Source organism: Amphiura filiformis, chromosome 14 (genome assembly GCF_039555335.1).
Source record: "Amphiura filiformis chromosome 14, Afil_fr2py, whole genome shotgun sequence".
Taxonomy (NCBI): Eukaryota; Metazoa; Echinodermata; class Ophiuroidea; order Amphilepidida; family Amphiuridae; genus Amphiura; species Amphiura filiformis.
In genome coordinates this window covers 29,253,385-29,260,972 of record NC_092641.1, presented here as the reverse complement: position 1 = coordinate 29,260,972, position 7,588 = coordinate 29,253,385, and the positions used below count along the sequence as shown (strand labels likewise).

General features: G+C 34.3%; 1 long non-coding RNA gene across 1 annotated transcript; it reads left to right on the top strand.

Moving 5' to 3' along the window:
- Positions 1 to 283: 283 nt before the first annotated feature.
- Positions 284 to 6,536, top strand: LOC140169911 (uncharacterized). Its single transcript, XR_011861433.1, has 4 exons — positions 284 to 482; positions 4,666 to 4,831; positions 5,300 to 5,406; positions 6,273 to 6,536. It is a non-coding gene; the product is annotated as an uncharacterized lncRNA (long non-coding RNA).
- Positions 6,537 to 7,588: the final 1,052 nt, after the last annotated feature.

Sequence of the window (7,588 nt, the reverse complement as noted above, 5' to 3'; positions counted from 1 at the left end):
GTTTAACTGTTTAATTCTTTATTATATGTGCATCAATCAGGAAACATGTACCTAATTTGGCAAGTGTTTCACGCAGTCCTTTTTATTATAACAATCTCTTCATCACAGCACGGTTCAATTATATGCATTCGACAACATCACTTCTCGGACGTTGATCTCAATTTGTAGAGATAAGCTTTTGCAACCAACATTTTAAAGTCAGCCTAAGCCTAGCATAAGCTGCTGGTTAGTGAGGAACTGTGTCTTAGAGATTGTGATGTATGACCCGGTGTTTGACTTGCTTGACATCTTTAAGTGTGACCTATATAAAAGTTTTATGGTTTTGTGAATCGTCTGGCAACCCAAAATTCAAACCTGGAATGTGAAAAATTATACGTTTCACACGATCGTTTATGCTGGCATGCTGTTCTAAGGAATATACATCAAGTTGCTCATCAAAAGGAACTATTTGCATCTGTTTCTTTCAGTTCTACCAAACAAAGGTAAGATTGTATTTTATTATTACTATATTTGCATTAAACATGTTAAAGCGTGTATGTTTTTAGTCAATTTAATCAGTGAAGTTTTAAGTACAATGAGTAACATATGGCATCCACAATATAATGACGGTTGATGTAATTTGAATTCGAGGAAAGTCTTTAAAAGCTGAGGACTTAAGATGTTTTTAATAGGATATTGTTTTTCTAATTATTTACCATTCTTGACTTAAAAGTATGTTGTAAGGTTTGATGATATTCATGGTTTAATTCCGTATTGGTACTACTAAATAAAATACTTGTATGTTCGTGATGCATTCGTATAGCTGGCCTATTCGTCGTGATTGAAAGCTTTATAAAATTGCAATCTCAAAATTGAAAAAGATCGGCGATGTTGTCAGAATCGAAAGGCCGTGCCTACAATTAATTATTTGGTTGAAATTCAAGGTGGTTTATTGACTTGAGTTTTGTCTTGTTTGTCAAATTGTTATACCTATTTCATAAGTCTATCTGACATAATGTGTTAGATGAGTATTAGATTAGCATGACACTCATGACACTCGATCATCAGATCGTCGGACAACTTAGTACCTGATTTAATTACAAGTAGGCTATATTATTATTCTCATCTATATCATGTATATTTACACAGGCAAATTCCTGAAAGTAGTAAGAGAAGTCATCAAGTATAAAAACAGAACACGTGAGAAGTAACATTATTAATTACAAGTGCAAAAAAGAGTGGCCGTGGTTACCCAATATGTAAGCAATATGTGATTAATAGGGAGTATTTAGCGCCCAAAACCTCATAATTTGAATAATTACTTTAAAGTCAGGCTACACCACATTTCGCCATAATTCATTCTAGAAACGCTTGCTGTTAGAATAAGAAAAATTTTAATGCTAAATTATTGCACATTCTAGGGAAGCGTGGTTACTGTTTTGAAATAACCGAGTGAGAGGGTTTTCAAGAAAATATTTTTCCTGTCAAAACTGAAGCATCCTCTGTATAAAAGAAAATATGAATATTAACTGCACATCATATATAACTATTCGTGATACCCAATTGTGGCATATTTGAGGTCGTTTATGAAGCAGAGAATTTTATTTAAATTTTATATACGCCAAAATAATTTTTAATTGAGCAAGAATAAGGATAGAAAAAACGTTGAAAAATCTATGTATAAATAACATTAGACCCGGCAAAAGATTACTGTTTCGTTTTTATGGTATTCTAATCTTTTATTTCCCGAAGAAACATTTGGGGTCTAAAATGGATTTTTTATGTAATTGATAAAAACATCGAACGTGTATACAAGAAAAATGGTAGGTTTTTCTCTATAGTATTTTACTGACCATGGAAATGTACTGAGACACAAGCACGTGTCAAAATCGATATAATGTATTGTCCATATAGACGCCCAGTTATCATGCTTATCGTTGATTTTTTTTGTATAAAACACGCAGTTAACAACAATTGAGCGCTAATGATACACATAAATGTTTTTATTTGAAATATAATTCCAAAATATGGTGCGTTTTCTGCCTTTGCTTGTCACGTGGTAGGCCTATGTTGAAGTTGCGATTATATCTTCGAATAAGTTCCAAATGAATTCCAACAAGACAAGTAGCCGAGTGGTCTAAGGCGCTGATGGGTTTATAGTGTGTCCAAAGCAGTCCGCCGCCGTGAGTTCGAACCCCGCCTCCGCCAAACTTTAATGAAGTCAAATTAAAATTGAAATTTTACTTTTAAAAAATTTCATATTGGGGAAATGTGACTGGCAGAATTTATGTATGGCGTGGAGTGGTGTGAAGTCAGGCAGAAGGGTTTACTGGAAATCCATTGAAATGATTATCATGTTGCCGGTTATTGCACCCAGAGGTGTATTTTGTGCACCCAGAACTTCACCTGTACCACCTCAGTCTTGACCTATGTTCTGGGTTAGTCACAAACTCCAAGTCCATGGTTAAAAACAACAGATGGTATGACCTATAAATCATATATTACCCAGAGAAGTTCAAGTACGCTAATTTTTGCCCTAAACAATGGAATGTTGCAGATGTTGGAATATTTATGAAATGATTGCAAATGAATAATGATGTATATTGATTGCTTGGAAGTGGAACACATTTGTTTTTATTTTTAGTGTAATTAATTAGGTTTGTGTTGCCTGAAAGCACTGAATTAAAAAAAATCAAAGAGATCGATGACCAGTACGATTCTTTAGCCCTAGGTATGCATGCATAAGAGTTCAAAATGATTAAAAACAACAAGTAGAATTTTGTAGCTGTAAATTAAGACCAAAATCAAGTTCATGTAGCCCCTGTAGTCATTAATTTATTCAAGTTACACATGCGAAACGCCCTGTTCCCATAGACTTTGTGTGCTCCTCTTCCCCATCCTTCCCTCACAACTTTCGATCAACCACACATCTCCAGTAGTTGAAAAGCTACATTGTTCATATTTACAGGGTTGCTAATGTTAGTGGTGTTTTAGCTTTCAAATGACACCAAAACAAACTATGACATTTTATCAATTAAACAGATCACAATTTAAAAATACATAACCCACCACCCTGTTTGGGTGGCGACTGGGAAAACGCATATCCATTAGTATTAGATTACCATCTCTTGTAATCTTAGTTGTTCTCCTTCGTATAAAGTTTTAAAAGCAAGACAATTACTTATTTTGTACATGTAACATGTCATAAAATCATATAGGCCTTAAGGTCTGGCAACTGCTGGTTCAGAAGTTTAAGATATTGTCCTTCGTTCTGTTGAAACATTTTTCGATGTGCTAAGAACATTGTCGAAAAATATCCATATTCCATATTTTGCAACATTGAAGTTTATCATTTGTTTAAAGAGTGATAGAGTTACGCAATCTGCTGTTTAGTTAGTTATCAATTAGAACTTTGTAAAGAAACATGACAAGATAGCTTTTTATTGTACCTGATTGAAATACAAAAAAACTATGTCAATATTTTGGTGCACTCTTAAGGGATCTAAAATGAGCGTTTATTGCGTTTCGACAGTATTTTTAGAGGACATGAGCACCTCAGACCTATCGAATTGCATTCTGAATACGAAGCATGTCTTTCTGATATCAAATATTTTTCATTTTTTGAAAATCACAATATAATACAAATTTTATGACAAATTATAAAAAATTGATATAAATTCAAATTTTTGATATATAACAATCCTCGAAGTAAATTATATAAATCTAATGACATATTCTTAAAGTGTATGTAGCAGGAGGAAAAGCCGACGGTCAATTGAAAATTTTGACCTTTCATATTGAAGATATGGATTTTTTCCCAAAAAGACTTTGTTTTGGGAAAAAATCCATATCTTCAATACGAAAGGTCAAAATTTTCAATTGATCGTCGGCTTTTCATCCCACCTACATACACTTTAAGTATAAATCATCAGATTTGTAAAGTTTACTTCAAGTATGTTAAATATCAAAAATATCAATTTTTAATGATTTGCCATAAAATATGTATTACATTGCGAATTTCAAAAATCAAAATTATTTGATATCAGAAGGACATTCTTCGTATTCAGAATGCAATTCGATATGTCTGATGTGCTCTAATGTCCCACAATAAATACTGTCCAAACGTTCATACCCCAGCCCTTAACTATAAGTTTTGCTTTTTGCAAAACATGCACATGAGGGCCGCATGTGGTTTTATATTAAAACTCCACTCAGCCAAAAATATTTCTATATACATGTATTTTAATATAGGAATATCGAATAGACACGAGAGGTTCTTTAAATATTTTAATATTTCTCAGGAACTGTCATTTTATACCAAACAATCATAACCTGTGCAAAATGTTCCCTTGCCTCCACCCTATACTAGCTTTAAAAACAAAATTATGAATTAAGATGCAATTTTCGTGTGTTCAAAAGTACACAATATGAAATTGTGGTTGATTTACACAATTGAAGTACTAATAATCATGATCATTTATAAATAGGCTATAATTCAAAATAGGCCTATGTTTGACATTTTGCACTTGCGATGAAAATCACAATAACTTTATTCAGTTGTGGGTCAAAGTATCACAAGATACTGAACCATCAACAACGGCAACATCATAAACGATATTGACTTCCAAATTCCATGCGATAATGCATTAAAAATATTTAGCTTTGATTCATATGTCTTTATTCCAGATACGACACCTTAGTCTTGTTGGAGGACATGATCTCAACGAAACCATCAGGAGGATGATGAGGAAGCTGGGAACGAACAATTTGTGGTCCTCCTACAGTGTATAGGGAGAAAAGGCAAGCTGAGCATTAAAGATAGCCCTTTCAAGTTTCTACAAAGTTATCGTCAGTAAGTTTCATAGGCCCAAGATACAATCTATGATTAACATAATATGTCAAATCACGCAGGCCTTTCCTTTTGGGTGAGAAAACAGATCCATAAGCTTCCATAGAGCTAAGATCGGCTAAGCCTAAACAGAATGCATATAATTTGTCATGCTGTCTGAACCAATCATAGTGGGTGTAATATACTCATATTCTGTGACTATAAAATTAAAATATGGATATTTAAATCTGACCCCTAAATCGGACATACGTTTCCAACTTGGTTTTTTTTTGTTGTTATTTTAGATTATATGTGTATACTTTATTCATAAACTTATCAAATAAAAAATTCCCCTAAGACCACATACCGCACGTATGGTAACACGTCGACATGTAGGCTTTTGGAAAATCCTAATATTGAGATACAGACCGTTTATTTTTATAAAGGAGTTTAATTTAATACTGAACTCATATCATTTCCACCTTTCTATAGAAGCTTGCATGAAGAATCATCCTCAAGCTAAGGAGGTTGAGATAGAGAAGGGACTTGGAGATTATCTGAAAAGAACACCAAATCTTCCAGGTGGAAAAAAGTATAAAGTAAGTTCAAATATCATTGCTGAAATGCCAAATTCATTTATTTAATTAATGTAGGCCTAAAACAATGTCTAGGGATTATAATATAAGCACTCATTCTAGACACCACCTTGTCCTCTATTTGTAAACACGTTTAAATGCTAAACATGTTTAGGAATTAATATGTCTTAATGTGTTTAGATATTAAACATATGATGTTTTGAAATTTGACATTGGTGTTTAGGTTTTAAACGTATTTACAAATTGAGGACAAAAAAAAGTGTTCAATCTCTAGACACTGTTTTTGCAGTGTATTACTATGTTTCTGTATCTGAATATCAAAAGTGCATAAATATTGTTCGTTGAATGTAAAATGAAAAAATATCGCATATCGCACAGCTCATTTTCTTTTAAAAATAATGTTTAAAAAATAATAAAGCATAGCACAAAGCTATTTTACCAAATGTATCTGAGACATACTTTTTGTCCTTACATTTCACACACCTACGTGATGTTTCTTTCTCTATGGAGCATTTTTGTTTATTTTCACTTCTCTTAGGTTCAGTAGGGGCACCATGCTCCCTCCCCACACACACCCCCACGCGCGCATTATGATTTCGTTATGGTTTATACAGACCTTGAAAATTACTCAGAATTAATGATACTGATAATATAAATAAGTTGTCTGGATATCTAAGGGTGACCATAACCTGATAGTATTTTTTATTCATAGAATTTCTTATGCCTATTTATATATATTTTGTCATGGCTGCTATTTTAGTGAGCTGATAGATTTAAGGGAATCGGGTTTCAGTTCAATTTAAAAATGATGTTTCCCAAAATGATGATCATGCTTATAAATAGATTGTTTTCCATTTTATTATCTATAGAAAGCTGGGAATGTGGATGCAGCGGTACCTGTAGGGGAATTGGAGGATGATGAGCGCGGCGAAAATGAACGTGGCTCCCAACAGGAAGAGGAAGAACAAGACTAGGGGACACATTGAAACTGAAGACCACAGGCACTGTACTGGTAAACATGCTAGTTTTACAACATTGTCGGACAAGGTGCTCACTGTCTATTGAAGTATATATATTCGATAAATATAAGGTTTAAGTTTAAAATAGCTGTGATTATATATCAGACTTTTATTTTAAAAACATTTCTCATAAGCATGTTAAGATGTTTTTGTTTCTGGCGAAGTGACGTCCTAATCGGATTAACTACCATAGCAATAGATGAATACAATTTTTGAATAGATCGCTCTGCACTACAGCAGGTTGCACTCATCACCTGTCTTCAATCATATAATAGATTGAATACAATACCGCTCTTTTCAAACAGGCTGATCTTACAGGTGCAAGTGATTAGCATTTCTTGGACATAATATATGGTTCAATGCATCGGTACCGCATGGACGTTGTAGGCATACGGGGGATACAGTCAAAATTTTATTCATCTATTGCTATGGTAGTTAATCCGACTAACTACGTCACTTCACCAGTGTATAATCACCTAGTATTCGCTGAGTGCGTTTCCACAATCGCTGATTTATATTAAGCCTTTTTGAAGTATGGCGGGCACAAAGAGAGTACTTTTATTTGGGTAATCTTTTGTATGCTGAAAGAAAGCATACACAAGATTACCCAAATAAAAGTACACCATCTCCATTTGTGCCCGTCATACTCAAAAAAAGCCTTATTGTTGCAGCGTCGAGGTCCGTTCAAACTACGCCGCAATGCAGTGCGATGCGGTACCGATAAATCGATTACTTTTTGCCTCAACTCAACGCTACTCGTCGCATTTCCAAGTTAAAATGTATTGAACTTCATTTATTGAAGTATTCTGCAGTGCGGCACCGCACCGCACCGCAATTGCGGCGTAATATGAACGGCCCTTTGGTCAAAGTTGCATTAAAGGCCATGTATGGCTTGCGACTTGACGCTCGAGGTCATGCTATAATCTGAGCCCGAATTAAAAAGACTAATTTGCGTCTGACATCCTGCCAACCAGACCGAAAATGTACTCGGACTTTTAAATTCTGCCTCAGATTATAGCGACTTATCGATTATAGTAACTATACCGTGATTTTAATTTGCTGTAAAACGAGAGCATACTTCCGCGATGTTCACAATGCGCCTCCGATCCGAAGCGTAGGCCTACTATGTGTGCTTTACACGCCGTACGTGTTGTTATTTCTGTCGC